The following is a 21054-nucleotide window of genomic DNA, read 5'->3' on the forward strand; positions in this document are numbered from 1 at the left end:
TTGCCCGTATTGTTCTTGTTGTCTATGGGGCAGGGTATATGTGGGAGGCGGCCCTAAGCCATCTCCATAGGGGCAATTCCTGGCCCAATGGTCAGGTGATCCGCACGTGAAACACCCAGACTGCTGCCACCCCCATAGGTTATTGCTATTGTGCCCTCCGCCTGGCCCTTGGTAACATTGTAAGTGGTGCTGTTCACTGTTTTCGGTCTGCTCCATATTCTGACCTGCCTTCTGCTTACTTTTCCTATCGTCATTCAGGTCCTTTCGTTCCCTCTCAAGCTGTGTCTTGGTGAGATGTAGCTGCAGTTCCGTTAGTTTATCTGCCTTGTTTTCCTCCCCCTTTTTCCTGCTATCTATGTGGTGCTCTACATGGCTCTGCCATAGGTTGAACTCCATTTGCGGCAGGCCGACTGTCCCTAGTAGTTTTTGTCTAATATCCTCGGGCAATGACGACTCAACGGCGCTCCGATATACCTTTTCTAAGGACCCCATTATGGCTTCACCTGTCTTTTCCCTCCACAGCCTGGCTGTCCGTTTCAGATATTCGACCCCAGTCTCCCCCTTTTATCATGGGCAGACTTGTGAGTTCTGCGCTGCTAACTTTAGTGGGATACATTAACCTTAACTCTCGCCAGAGTTCTCTTACATGTAAGGACAAATTTACTTCATTTGGTACCTCTGCGGTTCCTGTCCTCTGCTCTAACTCCTGGAGTTCCGTTATGCTGAGGGAGGTCCCAGCACATTTCCTAAAGTCGCCCAGAGCCAGGGTGGTGCTTTTGGCCATTTCTATAAATTGGTTTATCCACCCTGCTCCACCTTCCTGTATTCTAGGTAATTTGTTTTCAATCTACTTCATGTCTAGCTGGCTAAAGGGATTGTATGTCACCTGGGCCTGTCCTCCCTGTCCTCTGGTGGTGAGCAGGGGGAACTGCCCATTGGGGGACTTATGTTTTCTGTTTGATCTGGAATGGGTTTCTATGATCAGATCATATGAGGAGCAGCCCCTTTTGTCCTGTGTGGCCATCCTTACTGATCGTTCTGTTTGAGTGTCTTCTTCTGAATCACTTGTATCATCCCCACTGTTACCATCTACTTTTTGTACAACTTTCTTTTTCCTAGTCTTAGCTTTAGTTGCTGTTTCTTGCTTTATCTTCTTTCCCACATCCACCCCTTTACACTCTTCGTCCCTTCTATACCTACTGTCTGGTTTTTGCATTACATTCTCCTTCTTGTCCTCTGACTCTTCAGTATGTCCTTCTAAGCTACTAGCACACGACAGTCCTCCTCTCTCTTGTTCTTGGGCGGCCATTTCCCTGAGCGCTATTATTTCTTTTTTTGTTTTTTCCTCTACCTCGTGCACGTGTGCGCTAAGTTCTGTGAGTCTGTATTCTAGTTCTGTCTGGGTAACGGGGGCTTCTGCTGCGTCGTCTGGGGCGATGCTTTCACCTATGACCCCGCCTTTAACAGCCATTAGAGGGGCCTGTATATCTTGTACTGTGCCCTGGGGTCGTGTTTTTGACGCCGAGGGTGTTTCTAACAACGGGTTGTGACTATATGGTGGAGGGGCAGTGGGTTGGGTTTCTATAGTCGGGTAAAGACGTTCCCCTAGTTTGGGCCCCCCTTTTTCAGCTTCTTCCTCCTTTACTTTGGTTGCTTTATCCTGCTCTTTTCTGCTTTTCTGCTTTGTTTCTGGCTGAGTTGGTTTCGGCGTGTTCGGCATAGTCTGTAACATTTCGAAAAACCAGACGGCCATGGTGGCCTGTCTGTCTGCCTCTCGTTCTGCTTTTCGTATCCATGACTTCTTTGTTAGACATCCCATCTCTTCAACTTTTTCTCCCGCCTTAGCCGCTTTAACGCGGGCTTGTGCCTCATATTGTTCTAGTAGTTGTGCGCTGGGTGGTGGATCAGTCCACGCCCCTAGCAGGCCTTCTTCCTGCATTTCATGTGCCCATGCCACTATTTTCTTTGCCAATTTATTTCTTTCTCCGGGCAGAGTCCTGTATGCTCTTAACATTAGGGCTTTGTGCAGGACCCTGCCTAATGTGTCATGGGGTAGTTTTTGCCAGCCATCTATCACTGCTTCAATTTTATCAGACATTTTCAAAACACGCTTTGTTCACATACACTGACGCGCCAACCAAGTGGACTCTAGGTCCGGTTCTTTGATCACCTCGAGCGAGAACGATACAGCAGGCTTCTACCCACACGGGGCGGCCGTACCTTCACTTCAAATCTCGCTCAGGTATCACTCCCCGAGTGTCCCCTTTTACTCTGGAGGCGCTATACAGTGTTCTAGGTCCCTGACCTTATCTCTTATCCCTTATATTCTGCTAGGCCTTGCCCATTTGACAAGCAAACACACTGGTTTCGGAGCCTGGTGTGTGTTTAAAACTTCCACACAGGCAAAAAAAGTCTCGTAAACCAGGAAACCACCCCACAGTTTGTGAAAAACAACAAATCTTTCCCTGTGTCCTTATTCTGTCTCTTACTTATTTCTTCCTAAATTTGCGACAACTCTCCGTTTTTACAGGAAAGAAAAAGACGGTCCCAGACTCGTTCTTTTGATTACGTCTTATTTTGTCCAAATGGTTTCGCTGTACTAAACTAGGACACTTGTTTTCTTTCCCTCGTGGTGTTTCTCTATGTGTTTTAAACATTACATGTGAAACACATTCATTGCATGGTTACGCCACAATACAATTACATTTTCTCATACTTTTTAGTAGGGACTTTTCTCCTCCACCTCCCCCTCTCCATCCAATTTGCGAGTTATTATAGAAAAGGTATTCTGCTCACCTTAGTTACGGAGCTCCTGCAGTTTGGATGGAGAGTTGGCGACGGTTGGCTGTAGTCCCGGAGTGTGTCGGATTGTCCGTCGAGCCAGAATCCGGGTCACGGCACCAATTGTTGAGTCTTATCTTTTGCAAAAGGCTCGCCCGGTTCTTTGATTCAGGTAGGCAAATCAGAAGTCAGACGGCTTCTTGCTGGTTCGTGATGTTTTATTTGGCACACAACAAATAGCTCACAGGTGATGCTGCAGCGCTGGAGACGTGCCCTCGGTGCAACCGGGAGTCGTCTGCCAAATAGTGGGAGAACATCATCTTAAATACTAAAACAACAAGGCGTGGTGCTTTTCGGAGACAGGCGTGATCTTCTTCTTCTTGGTTTCCTTTCGTCACGGTCGGTCCCGTTTCCCTCGTGTTGTCTTGCAGGTGTAGCGCGTGTCTTAATCAGATTTATGTGCATGGCGTTCCTGCTTCAAGGCCGTCCTAATGAGGTGGGTGCACATAGTGCTTCTACACCAAGGCCGTCTCGATCAGGCCGGCGTACAGTGTTCCTACTCTCAGGCCCAGCTCCTTTAGTTTCACTGTGTAGCTCATCGCCAAATGACTATGTGAAAAGACGTGAAATATGACAGAATGCTTGTTTGTTGTTTTGTCCATATTCTGGAGGTAACGACATACATAAGAGTATTGATCAGTTCCTCGAGGGAGGGAAAAGTATCCCGTTGTGTGCTCAGGATTTATAAATGGAATTAGTGAATGTATGGTATCCAAAGGAGTTGAATCAAGTGCCACTGGACTTATCCGTATATATCCGTGAAGACGTTTCGCCTCTCGGATGAGGAAGCCTCTTGGATGAGAGGCGAACCGTCTTCACGGATATACACCAAGTCCACTTGCACTTGATTCAACTCCTTTGGATAACCATGACCGGGATGAAGGAGAACATTCACAGACATGAATGTACGGTAGTTGGAGATGGAAGTGGTCCTCCGAAGTAATATACGCAGAAACGTTTGTATTGCTATTGAATAGTTTTCATTATGTTCATGCATTTGACATGCAATTTCATGTTATTTGATCATTTTCATTGCCTTTGCCATTGCAGTTATGCTGTGGTGTTTCACATACATGGAAGTATTATCATTGCTAAGGTTCTGGTAGGTGAAACCACTTATTTCCAGTAAGGAGAACACGAAGCCAACCATATTGACTTGTGAAGGTCAGGTTGAATGTTAAGTGGGATGCATGTGAGTGAAATATGATCGTAATCCGGAGCAACTACTGAAGATAGTAGCATTTAAAGGGCATGTATGTTTATTTTGTTTATTTTATTGTTTTGGGCTAATGACCATGATATTTTGGATTGAATTGAATGAATTAGAAGAATACCACTGAAATGGAATATGATTGTGACAAAGCAGAATAAATATGGCGCTTGAGCCGATAACATACTAAACCCGTGTCTGTTCCTTACTGCTCCACAGCCATTTCAGGACTGTGCAGCAACTTTTGCTACTGGCTCAGGCACCCCTAGACCTGAGGCCGCTAACACTATATTTATGCACGTCTTTATCTAGTCAGGCGGATCCTGGTGGGCTTTGACGTTTTGGAAGCTGACACAAGAATGTAAAGAAAATCACTGTTTCCTAGCTTGGCATCGTTTCAATGGGCTACGTGTGTCATATGTCAGCTTTCCTGGAGCATAATGATTAGCAGTTTCAGAAAGTACTCGCCCCCATGGACCGTTTCTTGCTCAGCGGTGATGCAAAGTCGAGTCATAACATTTAAATGAGTTTTTCTACGATAAAAGTAATTCTTTGTAATGTTAAAATGACATTATTTAGATGCATTTTATTTTTTATTAAAAATATCCGCCCATCCACCCATTATCCAAACCGCTTATCCTGCTTTCAGGGTCGTGGGGATGCTGGGGCCTACCCCAGCAGTCATTGGGCGGCAGGTGGGGAGACACCCTGGACAAACCTGTCCAGGGTGTCCCCACCCCATCCCATCCCATCCCATCCCATCCCACCCCACCCCACCCCTACGAACAATTTAGTACGGCTGATTCACCTGACCTACAGGTCTTTGGACTGTGGGAGGAAACCGGAGCCCCCGGAGGAAACCCACCCAGACACGGGGAGAACACGCAAACTCCACACAGAGGACGACCCGGGATGACCCCCGAGGTTAGACTACCCCGGGGCTCGAACCCAGGACCTTCTTGCTGTGAGGCGACCACATTAACCACTGCGCCACCGTGCCGCAAAAATAAAATCCACATATTACTTAACCGATAAATAATCACCTCCATTGTATTAACAAGTGAAAGTGGGCCAGGTCTTCTGGATTTCTTTAAAGGATCACATTACACAAGCCAACAAGGTCCGCCTGTGTTGACCTCAGCTTCACCTGTGTTGGGCATGATTGCATGATACATATCACAGACTTCGTGAGGTCTCACAACTGAAACTGTAAGGGCTTACATTCGATTGGTTTGTATTTGCGTGATTTTCACTGAGCAGACGAAAATCAATGTCGTACTCGATAAGTTTACGTGCATGTCTGCTACAGTCCCCACGAGTGCAGAGTCCTGATCCCCGTGTGACCCCATGTGCAGTCCATGTCTCACTTCCGTGCCACGGCTTCAGCCAGTCAGAGGTATGGGAGGTGGTTTCTGATTGGCTGGCTTGCTCTCCAATCAGATCACCGGTAAGTACAAACTCAGATCAGATCAACCCTGCTGTCATGAAGACCTGCTAGTGGGACTTTGAGATGGGGTCGATACAAGGCGAAAAGCTGGCGAAGGTTATAAAAAGATGGCAAAAGCTTGCACCTTCATAGGAGCACAGTAACAGCAGTAACAGCCGGTGTACAAAAAAAACACACACACAAATTCAGACACTCCCCAGATCAAACAAGTACAACCGCACAAAAGGGGCATTTGTCAGCGAAGAGACCGAGAGTAAGAGACCAGCTACAACGCTCGGAGTTACACAACCCGTTGTCTGAAGTGGGAGAAAGTGTCGTGGTGAAGACAGACACACATGAACACACACGAAAGAAGGGACACCATTAAGGGCAACCAAAAAAGGAGAAGCATTTCAGAGTTTTGATGTTTATATTATTACAGCATGTTCCGCTTCCGGTGTGGGGAAGGTGGCGGCGCGAATTCACGTTTGCGGTGGCCTCAGCCAGCACCGTCCATGCAGCGTCTTTGTCCACATCTGCGTCTAAGTTTGTCTTGGTTTGATGGCTGGGAGAGCTGGTGCTGGATCGGCTGGGAGAGCTGGTGCTGGATCGGCTGGGGGAGCTGGTGCTGGATCGGCTGGGAGAGCTGGTGCTGGATCGGCTGGGAGAGCCTGGTCTGCTGCATCCTGTAGGCCCAGGGAACCACGGCCCTGCCTGGAGCTGCACCCGAAGAGGAAGCACCGAGGGCGGTCTGACAGGATGCGGAAGCGGGGCAGGCTAAGCTAACTGCTAGCCCATGCAGACCAGCAGTACCGGCAGTCATCCTGGCTGGTGTTCGTTCTCCTGGTCAGTGATTTATTTTATTTTTTTTAGTTTAGCTATATGTGTGTTAGTTTGAATATATGTGTTTTTGTAGTTTTTGGATGTGTTTTGTGTTGCACTGCTGTGGGCTGAGGGAAACCACGTGTCATTTCATTTCAAGTGTGCAAGTGCATGAAATGACAAAGTGTTTCTGATTCTGATTAGTTTCTGATTCTGACATACCACCATCATCTCTGCGTACAGATTTAAAGCGCTTACTTGCCTTGTAAAACCCTACTTCACCTGTTATTATCATGCAACCTGTATGCAGCTCGTATGTTATCTGGCTAAGGAGCAATCTGATATATAAATTAAAAAAAGTCACTGCCTTCAACGTATCTGTTTTTACACTTGTAAGAAATAACACCCAGATGGGAAGATATTGCCATGTTCTGCACTGATTCAGTATTTGTGCATCCTATGGAACATCGTCTTTTCCATGAAATTTCAGATGGCCTTCCACTTTCCGTAAAGCAACAATGGCTGCATTCCAGCTCCCGGTGCCATATAAGACACACTCTCCAATCGAAGTGGATGTGCACTGGATGGTGCACAATCCGTTATGGTCTTCGTTATGAGCGCACAACGACTTAACTACTTCTGAGTGCTTCCCAAGAGCGCTGGACGCTGCCGTCGGCCTGAGCAGCCCTGCTGAGGCTTCTGACCAAGCTCCGGCTCAGGATGGTTTGCCAACCGGGTGATAAGATGGAGGGATCTTCCGACACCACATCCGGTAGGATTCATTCACATTGGTTTGTCAGTGGTCAAGTCATTTCACACTACAGTGAATGGCTATTTCCATGCATAACACACTAATACATTGGCACTTTTTTCTCTGAGGTCAGCAAACGCAAGAGGATGGGGATAATGCAAGGTTTCTGGTATGTCCGTGGAGGAAGATATGGACTAAATTTTGCCCTCAAATGAATACATTTACTGTGGCACTGTAGTCACTGTACTGTGACTTTGGGTCGTGTCAGTATATATATATATATATATATATATACTATATATATATGTATGGTCAGAATGTCAGAATATAGCTAGAATTGGTCTGGCAGGTTGGGAGGCTTTATTCCAATAGGGAGTAAAAAGACATTTTCAGATGCTTTCACTCCACACACGGAGTAGTAAAGGCAGCAAAGCTTCAACTGCTAGTGTCATGGGTGGAAATGTCCTGATGTCATGTTTTACATTTGGTCCTGTGTATTTGAAATACCTTTTAAAAGGTATATTTTTCATTGTAATCGTCAATTATTTTTAGTTGCAGTCCTGGGTTCGAGCCCTGGGGTAGTCCAAACCTTGGGGGTTTTCTGTGTGTTCTCCCGTGTCTGCGTGGGTTTCCTCCACCCAGACAGCATCCGGATGTGGGCCACTTTTGATGCGGCACTGATGGCCTTCTTCTGGCCCTGACAAAGGGGATGTGAGCCTGAAGTGGCCCACATGTATAATAGCAAATATGGCCCAAGTATGCCAAATCACATGTGGGCCTTTTTTGGCAAAGATGCGTTGCTCTGGGCAACATGTGATCCGGATGTGACCCTGAAGTGGCCCGTGTGGTAAATGGTGAATATGGCCCAAATATCACAAAACAAATATGGCCACCTTAGGCAAATATGTGGCACATACAGCATTGCTATGGCTTGGTTCTGGCCAGTGGCGTGGCCACGGGGGGGGGGCATTAACCCCCCCCCCACACACACACACACTTTTGTTAAAAGATGGTCCTCGAGATTCCTTCAAAACCGAGGAGAAAATGCCTGGGTATGAGTTGAGTAGGGTAAGAATTTTTCGGAGAAATGCTGGAAGAAGGTTGCGTAAGTGAATTACGTGATGGCCGTTTATAGCGAAACTGCTCCTTTTATTCAAGGTCACTGTAATGGTAATGTGATGTGATGTAATGTGTCATACATGTAACGTGTCATACGTCAGCACTGGGTCGCTTTCGTCACACAGACATTGGAAGCAATGGATGGTATTCCAAATTTAATCCAAAAAGTAGGCGTTTTAATCCACATGATGAGGTACTTTATTGATCTAAACTATGACAAGTTGACCTCTTTGTGTGTCGGTAGAAACTGCAATATCTTAATAGTCTTCCCCATTCAAATTACGCAGTACCACGTGACACGTTTGTTGCGTTCTATGCATACGCCAGCAGGTGGCACTAGTGTTGTGAATGCCCTGTTGCGTGTAACGTAAAAGAGAAGAGAAGAAGAGAGTAAGCCACAGTTGCTCTTTACTACTGTGCTCCGTGCTTTACTTACTTACTTTAGGTTTGCTGTATGAAACCGAAAAAAATACTCAATGCCATAGTTATCAAGAGATACACGACACGGCGTTGTAAATCTGCTTCCCTTTAAAAGCCCGTATCATTGTTGTTGTCTACGTTGGCAGAGAAATAAACAATGGTAGATAATCATATCAGCTGATTTATGGAATAACTGTTACAAAGTGGCCAAATTGCCCATTTTAGCACTGGCAAACATAGGATCAGGAGAGGCCTTCTAAGCCAACGTAAAGGGCGTGTCCCCAAATAGGGCGTGTTCCCAGGACCCCTCATTTTTATACACCCCCCCCCCCCACCCACACACACACACACACACACACACACACTTCATTTACCCTGGCCATGCTGCTGGTTCTGGCCCAGATCTGGCAAACAGGAGCGGACCCGGTTTCCTCCCACAGTCCACAGACATGTAGGTCAGGTGAATCGGCCGTACTAAATTGTCCCTGGGTATGTGTGTGTGTGTGTGTGTGTGTGTGTGTGTGTGTGTGTGTGTGTGTGTGTGTGTGTGTGTGTGTGTGTGTGTGTGTGTGTGTGTGTGTGTGTGTGTGTGGGCCCTGTGATGGCCTGGCGGCCTGTCCAGGGTGTCTCCCCGCCTGCCGCCCAATGACTGCTGGGATAGGCTCCAGCTTCCCCTCGACTCTGAGAGCAGGATAAGCGGTCTGGATAATGGATGGATGGCTAGTCAACAAAACTCAGGTTTAACACAACCAGGTGGAGAAGTCATTCTCAGTGCCCGATTTATCAACCAACGTGTATTTAATTTGTTGGTAACACTTTAGTATGGGGGAACGTAGTCACCATTAATTAGGTGCTTATTAGCATGCAAATTAGCAACATGTTGGCTCTTAATTGGTCATTATTACGTACTCATTAATGTCTTATTCTGCATGGCCTTATTATACAACCAGTAAGCCATTAACTATGAGTTTTCCCTCTATAACCCCAGAAGTATTGCTTATTAGTAGTACCATCTCAATATGCTTTGCTTAGTATGGCCTTTATAAGGTGGTAGTACCACAAGAAGAGTTATTCTCCCTTACTAACACTTAATGAATATGCTCTGTTCTTACATAACAAAACACAAAACTACAAGTGTTCATAGTGTTAAATTACTGTAAATTAAGTTTTTGTTACTTAGAATATGTTCCCCATACTAAAGTGACATCTTGATCATTACTAATTCACTAGTAATTAAGTTTTTCTGTGTTCCCCATACTAAAGTGTTACCAATTTGTTTTTAGCCATCACAATCTGCAGGTACCCACATATCGCTAGCATGACTGCAGACCATCAGCAGCCTGGTGGAATCTCTTGGTTCCGGCTAAAGTGGAGAGACATTTCGGGCTAACGTGGTTCAGAGGTTTTGACTTTATTCAGCGAGTCTTTCAGTTTGGAGGCCCTCGTCACAGAATGTGACTGACTTCTCAGAGATACAATCTGTTTTGGACCAACTGGGCCATCTTTTCCTCCTGCGTTCAGTAAGTCAATCGAGTTTTATTCATAGAGCACATTTCTTACAGTAACATGCACTGCAATGCGCTTCACATCAATGGACAGATAAAAAGAGGGTAATGGTAAAAGAAAGAAAACAGTAAATATGTAGAATAAAAAATAAAAATATATAAAAAGAAATAAACATTTATAAAATAGAAGGAAGAAGATTTTAATGTATAGTATATGATGACGTGATTAAAGTTAAATAGATTCGATTAAACAGATGTAACTCATAATGAATTAACAGCAGATAGTAGTGGGTGGGGCCACCTTAGGTAAAAAGCACAATCCAAAAGACGTGTTTTGAGTAAGGGTTTAAGAGTTGCTGTTGAAGTGTCTGCTCTCAGTCCAGTTATTATTCCCCAGTTTAGGACCACATCCACACAACACTGCCTCACCATAGGAGTCTTGAGAATGTTCTTGTACTGTTTAGGAGAAGAGTGTCTGTAGATCTGAGGCCTCTGCAGGGACATATTTATGTAACATGTCATTTATGTAGACTGGAGAAGGTCCGTTAAAAGATTTCCAAATCAGTAAATTAATTTTCAAATCAGTAAAGTAAAAATAAAGAAATGATTTCGTGATCTCCATTTCTTGCAGTGTTAAAAACCCCTGGTAAACCAAACCCTTGTATTCCGCACAATTTCCTCAGTCCCTAGTAGTTACATTTACATATCTTTTTAACCACGTATAGGTAAATCTATCGTTTAAACTCTCAACATTTGTTTTTTAAAGCTCAAAAATATTCTAATCAGTGTGAAGCCCACCATAACTGACCTTCTTTGTAACTGCCTATAGCCTACTGCTGTACGTTTCCCCTAAAACTAAAGCTAAACTACTGGTGCCATCCAGCCTGTCAAGATTTCTGTGACTACAGTACCGCACACTTTGGAGATGGGGCATTAATCCCAATAATGCCATCTTTGGATCTTTTGTGAAGTTTTGGTGGAATACTTCTTTAATTGCCTCAAACACCTCTTCCCAAAATGTTCTTAATTTAGGGCATGTCCAAAATATGTGGGTATGGTTGCCAATTTGTGTTCCACAATTTCTCCAGTATTTATTTGAGTGTGTTGGGCCCATTGTAGCCACTATTTCTGGTGTCTGAAAGAATCTCATAGTTACCTTCCATTTGAATTCCCTCCATGTATTTGAATTGGTTACTAGATTTGCTTCAGTACATATTTCTTCCCACATGTCCTGTGGTATATCTGTATTCATTTCAGTTTCCCATCTTCCTTTTATCTGCAGTGTATTATTCAGATTCAAGCCTAAAAATATTTGGTAAACATGACTTATGACTTTCTTATCCCCGATCCCTGTTTGTGATTTTATCAAGAACTCTTCAATTGGAGTGGGCACCAACACGCGATCCCACTGTTTATGTTTTGTTAAAAAGTTCCTTAATTGTAAATATCTGAAAAAATCTGTGGTAGGAAGCATAAACTCCTCTCTCAGCTGTTCAAATGATTTAAGGAGGCCATCCTTATGAAGTTGGTGTAGATTACTGAGACCATGTTCTGACCATATTCTAAAACCTACGTCTATATGGGAGGGTACAAAATCCTTTATAAATCCGATACTAGTTAGAGCAGAAATTACTTTAGGCAATCCAAATGACAGTTTTATTTTCCTCCAGATTTTTAGTGTAACTCTAGTCCATTCACCCATTTGAGTTTTTTTAAGGGGACATCTAGGAAAGGCAAGGGCTGTAGGGGCTTCACACACAAGCTTTTTTCTATGTTAAGCCAACGAGTACATGTAAGATCCTGAATCCATATTGTTAAAGGTTTTAACTGTGCAGCCCAAAAATAATATCTTAGATTCGGGGGTTTGAGCCCTCCATGCGGTTTTGATAGCTGTAATGTTTTTAGTCTAATTCTTGGTCGTTTTTTCTTGCCATATACATTTTGAAATGAGCCTGTCTAATTTATCAAATATAGATTTAGGAATATCAATAGGTATCATCTGAAATTGATAGAGAAGCTTAGGTAGCACATTCATGCGTATACTCTCAATCCGGCCCAACAGAGACGGGGGAAGTGTTGACCACTGGTCCAAATCCTTACGGATATTATGAATTGTGTGTTTGTAATTTGCATCATTTAACTTTCCTAGCGATGGGGGGATTTGAATACCGAGATATTTAATGCCATCTTTAGGCCATTTAAACCCACTCTGGAGTTTGACCGCTTGAGGAATACTACCACTTATATTCATTGCCATTGTTTTGTCCACATTTACTTTATAACCTGAGAAGTACCCATATGTTGTAATAAGATCCTTTAAGCGTGGGATTGCTGTTGTAGGTTTGGCTATATATAAAAGCACATCATCTGCGTATAGGGATAATTTGTGTTCTTCATTTACTGTTGGTCCCTTTATGTTATTGTCATCTCTGATAAGCTGTGCTAGTGGTTCAATACTAATATCGAACAACAGGGGTGATAGAGAACAGCCCTGTCTGCAGCCACGTTCTAGTGCAAATCGGTTTGACAGAGCCCCATTTACTTTAACAGCAGCTTTTTGATTAGAACCTAGTGTTTGTATCCACTTTATGAAATTAGGGCCAAATTGGAATCATTTCAGTGTTTTAAGTGAGTATTGCCAGGATACTTGATCGAATGCCCCAAAGGCATTCGATCAAGTATGCAGTGTCTTTGTTCACGTCTGCGTCTAGGCTTCGTCTTCGTTTGATGTACTGGCGAGAGAGAGCTGGCGCTGGATCGGTTGGGAGAGCGGGGCAAGCTACCCTAGCTGCTAGCCCATGCAGACCGCCAGTCCGATAACGCCGAGGGCAGTCTGGCGGCGGCCTCACCTGGCGTTGACAGTGTTTTTTTGATGTCGTCGTGAGGAGTGCGGGGAGGTGTGTCGAGGGTGTCTGGTTGGCAGAGCTTGGTCTGCTTCGTCCGGTGGGCCCTGCCTGGAGCTGCGCCTGAGGAGGAGGCGCCAATTGCGGTCTGACGGGACGCAGAAGCGGGGCGGATTAAGCTAACTGCTAGCCCACGCAGACCAGCCGTTACAACAAGTCATCCTGGCTGGCGTCCGTTGTCCTGGACAGTGATTTTTATGTATGTATGTATGTATGTATGTATGTATGTATGTATGTATGTATGTATGTATGTATGTATGTATGTATGTATGAGTAAGGTAGTAATGTAAATCCGCCACAGGGTGGCACTGTTACGCTGTATGTTCCCCTGGGAATGCCGCAAATGGCGATGTTTGTCCCTTTTGCAACACCGTACCCCTAAGTCTTGTCCCGGGCAAAAGGCTACGTTGATAAAATGTTTTTTTGTTTCTTCTGCCGGAAGCTGTGAGTATGAGGAGGCCAGCGGCCAGCTGATTGATGAGAGGTGAAGTGTAAGCGAGTGCCAATAAAGTGTCCAGGTCTCAGCCACGATCCCAAGCCTCCGCCTCCTTCCTTTTCCACGCAAACATCATACTACAACAAACACAACGCAGAGTCCCAGGGCGTGTAGGGAGACGACGGCCGAACGCAAAGTGCGGGTTACATATGTATGTATGTATTATAGTTTGGATATATGTGTTAGTTTGGATATGTGTGTTCTTGTAGTTTTTGGATGTTGCGGTGACCCACATCTATATAACGAGAGACATTCACCTAAGAGGACGGTGTACCTTTAAGGGAAGAGGCGAGGGGTCAAATAATGCACTTCCGCTTCCGGTTCACAGTTCAGTGTCGTTGTCGAATGTATGACATGCTAAGTTGGAGCTAGTAAACTACCTCGACTACGTCTACTCTCACGTCTCCTGTCTCGTTGTTTTCTAACTCCACAATGTGTTGTGTTTGTGTTGTATTGCTGTGGGCTGGGGGAAACGGCATTGTTCAAGTTCAAGTACTTTATTACTGTATTTGTCACATGCACAGAAACACAAGGTAAAACATGCAGTGAAATGAAAAGGGGCACTTCGTCTATCATTGTGTGAAGACATAGACCTAGATAAAAGACAAAAAATCAGTGCTTTATTTTTCTTTTTAAGTCAAAATAAACAATAAAAAAAAACCTAGTGTAAACTACTAATAAGACACGTTAGTCCGTAGCTAACGGGTCTGACCCTTTAGCCGAGTGGTTAGTGATGTCGCCTTGTGGTGCAGTACACCCCGTATCGAATCCCGCACCGGGCAACAAAATAACCGGTTACGCTAGCATTTCATTTCATGCACGCTGGTATATGAAAAAACACTATTTGTCATTTCACAAACACACACACACACACACACACACCCTGTGATGACCCGGCGGCGTTGTCCAGGGTGTTTCCCCACCTGCCACCCAATGACTGCTGGCTCCAGTATCCCGCGACCCGACTGGGATAAGCGGCATGGATAATGGATGGATGGATGGATGGAAACGACAAAGTGTTCCTGATTCCTGATTTGGCTCGACCCGGATAGGGACCTTATAACAACAACAAATCCTACTTTATTCAGACACAAACGCAGGTCCATGTTAAAGACAACAAAGAAACGCAACACGCTTCTCCACGCCCCTGCATATTTAACGGGGCTCTGTGACGTCACGGAGACGCTGGCAAGCACGTCCACAGTAGTTGGAGACTTTAACCCAGCCCCGGTGTCGAGCTCCCCCCCCCCCCCCCCGGTGGATCCTGCGGAGGCCACCTGTCCCACAACATGGCAGCGCTAAGCCGCTTTGACGTTGGGCAGCAGCAGCGGGCTTGAGAGACACGTTTCCCACCATTTTAACAAGTTAATGGAGAAATATCCAGTCATACCTTTGGGAGCGTTCTGACGCCGGGTCACGGGGCCGGGGATCGGGGGGGGGGGGGGGGAGGGCAGCGTTTTTCCACATTGTGTGCTCGAGCGGGGCAGAAAAGCCCGGCTGTGCGCGCGCGGGGTTCGCGCTAGTCGGTCTAAGCAGCTGCACGCTCCCCCCCCCGCCCCCCGCCCCGCGCGCCGGACTGTAAGGGTTGGCGTGCGGCGGTAATGGCTGCCAGGGAAAGTGACAGACAACCAATGAAAGCTTGATCGGAGAACAAAAAGGTAAGCCAAGGCTCGGGTTTATAACCCAGCCCAGGTACTTTCTTCTTCTTCTCCGGGGGCGGCGGCGGCGGGGGGGGGGGGCGAGGTCTTTATTTATTTATTTTCAAGCCGGGCGTTGCGTGTCGGGGCGCAGGTGTGTGTGCGCCTACTGGCTTGGCTTGTGAAGACGCCCGGCCGAGCGCGGTGTCGACGGCCGCGCCACACGCACCACGTCCGGGGGGGGGGGGGACGATCACCATGTCCGCGCCGTACGCCCGTCCTGGACCGCTCTCCCACCGGCCCCCGTGCCACCGAGTGAGCAGAAACCTATTTAATGTCTTAATTAGCTGGGTTTACGCGACGTACATTAGCGCCGATTGTGCTTGCGAAAACTGCGGTCTTTGTTAGCTAGCGTTCGCGTCGGTCAGCTAGCTTAACCGACCAACGCGAGCGGTTAGCCAGGCCGGATAGCTTGCTAGCTTGTTAGCCAAGAGGATGGCGTTTTGTCTCGTCTATGCTAACTTGAGCTACTTCGCCGTTCCCTCTGTTTGTTGAACACCCCCCCCCCTATTCGTCGCATTAAACGCGTAAGGGTGGCGACTATAATTGCGGTTAAGTTTGTTCCGAAGCAGACATTTTATTTGGACAGCGAGGTGGCCGTTTAACGCCCTTGGAAAGCGCCAGCGTTGCGGGGTCGCAAGTTTGTGCGGCTCCGCCGGCGACGTCCAAGCTAGCGCGTCCCGACGTCCGTCAAGCTAAAGGCTGCTACGCTAGCTTGTTCGCCACACTTGACGTTTTTTGACCCCGTGTGACCTCGCTGCTTACGTAAGCACAAGGGAGAGTCTCGGTACGTTTTAAGTGCGGGAGGGGACGTCTCTTCGGTTGCCCCCGGTGTGTTTTAACGTAAGCGACTTAGCCCCCCTTGGCGTGTGAAACGCTGCTGTCAAGGTGCCTTCAACCAGGATGACTGACAGGCAGGCAGCCACGCCATTTGGTGACTTGTTTTCCAGCGTGCTCCGCGGGACTATTTCCCGATATCGTTAGCTCGCATTACATGGCCATAACCATATGGTTATTATGGTTTGTCTATTACTGGCTGATCGTGTCACGTTGTCGTGAGTGCCTACTTACTGCTGTGAGAATGCCGTCTGTGTGAACAGCTTTAAGGCGGATAACGGATTGTTTATCTGGGTGATAGCAGGTCACCATGTCTACCAAGGTGGCAGGTGGAGCACGTCACCTTTTCCCACAGAGACGGCTCCCCCGATGATTGGAGTTTTTCCTCATCTTTCGCTCGGAAGAACATGTCCGACAGCCCAACCCAGAACAATGCATTACTTGGCCTAATGGGATAGCCCTAAGGCGGGGGTGTCAAACTCTCGAGGGCCGCAGGTGTCTGCAGGTATTTGTTGCAACCGTGCACTGCACCACCTGATAAACTAGTTCCTTTCCCCTCCTTGATCCAGGAGGCGAGCCAATTAGTGAAATCAGGTGGTGTAGTGCACGGTTGCAACAAATACCTGCAGACACTGCGGCCCTCGAGGCCTGGAGTTTGACGCCCCCCGCCCTAAGGAAACACATGTGGGCTAGTCGGATAGTAAAATTATTCTTTGGTGATAGCGTTCATATAAAAACAGCAGTTTGTGAGGAAACATGGCACAGTATGTGGATCCCACAACCCAGATTACTTCCCTACTTAAAGCTATTGCTGTGAGGACAAAAATGCCAGCGAAACACTCAGTTTCAGTTCAGTATCCACATGGAAGTCATAATGTATTTCTGTGCTGTGCCAGGTGGAAGGACTGTAAAAGCTGCACAATAAGGATTAGTGACACTTGGGAGGATGTCCAGATTTACAGAGCAGGCTGATACAAGGCCAAATGAGGATTGTAAAAACACACATGGTAGATTCTCTGTGTTGTGCGTTACGTTATTTTACTCACTTACAGGCAGTAGAGCTGTGCTAGTATAGAATTCCTCTTTCTCGGCCATCAGAGGGACGTTATTATCATGTTTGATAACTGTGAGGGAAGAAGATGAATTTGATGCTCATGCTCCTTTTCTACACTAAACATGCTGCTGAACATTTGTACCAGACTCTGGTCACAGGTAAAGGCCAGGTTTGTTGAGGTTCACACAAGACCCCGAGCCGCAGCTTCAGTTCCATACATGTCACTGCTAAACATGATGGCCGCGGTTTGATGTCATTCATAGTGGCGTTTTGAATATTTTTGTTCATAGTGGAGATTAACGTGGCAGACAGTTTGGTGTTTGTTCAGATTTCTTGATCAAAACCTGCTCAGAGTTAACCTGTGTACCAACCCCCTTTTATGAAAAAGCTAAGGTGTGTCAGACTAGCGTAAAATTCTGGTCGCGGCCTAGGTCCCAGACCCAAGTGCGATTACCCGTTTTGACCCATCACATCAATGGCAAAAAGGTTTTTCTTAGGCTTGTTGCCTTGGTGTCACTGCTAAACAGAGCTATCACATTTTGATGTCATTAAAAGTGCCCATTTCAGTGTTTTTATTCACAGTAGAGATTCATTATAATGGACAGTGTGGTGTTTGGTCAGGCAGTCCGTGACTTGAGGATGTCTTTTCTTTATCCAGAGACCTTGTGAAAACCTGCAACAGATAACACTCTACAGTTATATTCAGTCATCTTTGCAGTGGAGTAGAACAGAATCATGGTGGCGCAGTAGTTAGCGCGGTCGCCTCACAGCAAGAAGGTCCTGGGTTCGAGCCCCGGGGTAGTCCAACCTTGGGGGTTGTCACGGGTCGTCCTCTGTGTGGAGTTTGCATGTTCTCCCTGTGTCTGTGTGGGTTTCCTCCAGGTGCACCGGTTTCTTCCCACAGTCCAAAGACATGTAGGTCAGGTGAATTGGCCATACTAAATTGCCCCTAGGTATGAATGTGTGTGTGTGTGTGTGTGTGTGTGTGTGTGGCCCTGTGTGATGGTCTGGTGGCCTGTCCAGGGTGTCTCCCCGCCTGCCGACCAATGACTGCTGGGATAGGCTCCAGCATCCCCGAGACCCTGAGAGCAGGATAAGCAGTTCGGACAATGGATGTATGGATGTGTGCCTCAATCAGAAACAGTAAGGTTCCATGATCAAAACCTGTATAGACTAAATACCTGTTCCCCCTTTCATACCAAAGCCAGGCATTGTCAGACTATTGTAAAACCCTAGTTGTGACCAGGGTCCCAGGCCCAGGTCAGATGACCCATGTTGACCTATTCGCACCAAAAGCGAACGGGTTGTTGCAGCTTAATTCGAAGCTATTTCTTTCTTCTTCTTTTTTTTTTTTGACACCCAGACCTCAGTCAGACTTTGTTGGGCTTTATTTAAGAATTGTACAGACAAAAACATCACTGATCAGTTCTGTATTCATCCATCCGTCCATTATCCAAACCGCTTATCTTGCTCTCAGGCTCGCGGGGATGTTGGAGCCTATCCCAGCAGTCATTGGGCGGCAGGCGGGGAGACACCCTGGACAGGCCGCCAGTCCGGTGATATGTCAAAATGTTCCTCACTGCCACCCCAGCTGGACGCTGCACACTACAGTGTGTTCAGGAGGTAGGGCCTAGGGAGTGCTGAGGAGAAAAAATGGGTTTGTTTTTCAGCAGATAGTACGACAGTATCTTTGGATTTATTTGTTTTGTGTGTGTGTGTGTGTGTGTGTGTCTGTGTCCGTAGCTAATCTTGCAAACTACTGGACGCATCAGCACATCGCTGCTCCCTCTCTCCATTCATTCTCTAGCTTGCTCGACCAATGCTGTGCTCTGTTGCAGCATGCATGCGCACGGCTGACTTAGATTGGACAGCGACAGCATCAAAACGTTATGTATTCGGGCGTCCGGGTAGCGTGGCGGTCTATTCCGTTGCCTACCAACATGGGGATCGGCGGTTCGAATCCCTGTGTTATCACCGGCTTGGTCGGGCGTCCCTACAGACACAGTTGGCTGTCTCTGCGGGTGGGAAGCCGGATGTGGGTATGTGTCCTGGTCGCTGCACTAGCGCCTCCTCGGGTCAGTCGGGGTGCCTGTTCAGGGGTGAGGGGGAACTGGGGGGGATAGCGTGAACCTCCCACATGCTACATCCCCCTGGTGAAACTCCTCACTGTCAGGTGAAAGGAAGCGGCTGGGGACTCCACATGTATCAGAGGAGGCATGTGGTGGTCTGCAGCCCTCCCCGGATCGGCAGAGGGAGTGGAGCAGCGACTGGGGGGGGGGGGATGGGTTGGAAGAGTGGGGTATTTGGCCGTGGACAAAAAGGGGGGGGGTGCATAACATTATGTATTCGGGTGTGTGTTGGAAGTAAACGAGACGTCGGTCGTATTTCGTAAGCCAGCCATTCATTCCACTGCTGATCTCGGTGCAGGACAACTGGGGGAGCACGGGATGAGCCATAAATAATTGGCCTCGTTCACCTCGCCGCCATGTTTGTTTAATTGACGTCATGACGGGGATTAGACGCGGAAGGGCCATAGACTCCCAACGTTAAAACTGCGCTGTAAAAATACAATTTCAAGAGAAGGGTTAATCTCGGTCGCAGCTGGAAGTCACCTTTCGTCTATACAATAAAACATTTCCCATGGCCGAGCTATGTTTTCTCCGTTTTATATCATGCAAACCGCAATGGTGAAACACATCTGAAGTATTTTAATAAGGGCCCCTTCCTCCCGGTAGGCGGAGGGAACGGGCTGGTTTGTCGCCAAGCCGGAGCGCCGGAGGAAGGGGAGATGGGCCTGGCGGAGCGCCGCGCTCTGCTGCGTTACGCTCCTCCGGTTTCGCTGCGTGCTAAGCCTGCCATGTGTGGGATTTTGTTTTTAATTGGCCAAAAGAATGTTAATTGTTTTCAAAATAAGCCCCACCTTCGCCTTTCCTCTGACATCCGCAGTCTTACTATTCATTGTTCTGGATAAAGAAAAGTTTTGGGGTTAGTTTTGACAGAACTTTTACTTTATACCCCCCCCCCCCCCCCAAAACACCAACGTCTGTGATGAGAGCATTAACTGAGCTGAATGAAATCTGGTCACCAGTTCCGTATAAGAATGTTGGAAATGAACACCATGCTGTTCGAAACCTTATTTTTCATTTTTACCACATTTGGTTAATTAAGTGATTTTAAAAGCCAATAAAAGAATGCTGGCGGGGGGGGGGTGGTGGCTGGAGAGGAACAGCGTGCTCGCTGCAGTGATCCAGCAGCTCTCTTGTGAGGAAATAAGCACGCTTGGCGTCTCATGTACGTGGCGTGTGCTCCCCCGTCTTTATTAAAAAGCAGCCGCGGCTTGTTTCAGCCCGCTGGCCTGTAGCGCCTCTCTGTTGTGCGCTAAGTACACATGCCAGCACTACGCCTGCAGTCTTCCTGCTTGCAGACTTGTGCACGTGATAGTCTGTACAACATCCCCGATGCAGTCTTGTCTTGTCACGTCGTGTAGACACAAACGGAAAGAATACGGACAAAAACCTGAGAATCGGTTACGGGAACTGTTGAGCGAAATTTTTTTAATTTTGGCATCCGCTGATGCCCACCTTTAACTCTTGTGTCTCACCTACTGGACAATTTCCTTTGGTAGGGGAATCTCTCTTTCACTGGGGACGACATATGAAACGCCACGTTTTGATGCAGCTTAGGAACACTTTACCAGTGTGCGCCTAATGGGGGCGGCACGGTGGCGCAGTGGTTAGTGCGGTCGCCTCACAGCAAGAAGGTCCTGGGTTCAGGCGCCGGGGTAGTCCGACCTTGGGGGTCGTCCTCTGTGTGGAGTTTGCATGTTCTCCCCGTGTCTGCGTGGGTTTCCTCCGGGTGCTCCGGTTTCCTCCCACAGTCCAAAGACCTGTAGGTCAGGTGAATCGGCCGTACTAAGTTGTCCGTAGATATGTGTGTGTGTGTGTGTGTGTGTGTGTGTGTCGGCCCTGTGATG

General features: G+C 47.0%; 1 protein-coding gene across 1 annotated transcript in view; it reads left to right on the plus strand.

Annotated features, from left to right (window-relative positions):
• The first annotated feature begins 14955 nt into the window (after positions 1-14955).
• The window catches only part of pdik1l (PDLIM1 interacting kinase 1 like), a 31230-nt gene continuing 25131 nt past the window's right edge, over positions 14956-21054 (plus strand). Inside the window, exon 1 of the mRNA XM_056298574.1 lies at positions 14956-15151. The gene's annotated coding sequence lies outside the window, so the exon portion shown is untranslated. The remainder of the gene's footprint in view (positions 15152-21054) is intronic.

The sequence above is a fragment of the Lampris incognitus genome, chromosome 18, assembly GCF_029633865.1.
Source record: "Lampris incognitus isolate fLamInc1 chromosome 18, fLamInc1.hap2, whole genome shotgun sequence".
NCBI lineage: Eukaryota > Metazoa > Chordata > Actinopteri > Lampriformes > Lampridae > Lampris > Lampris incognitus.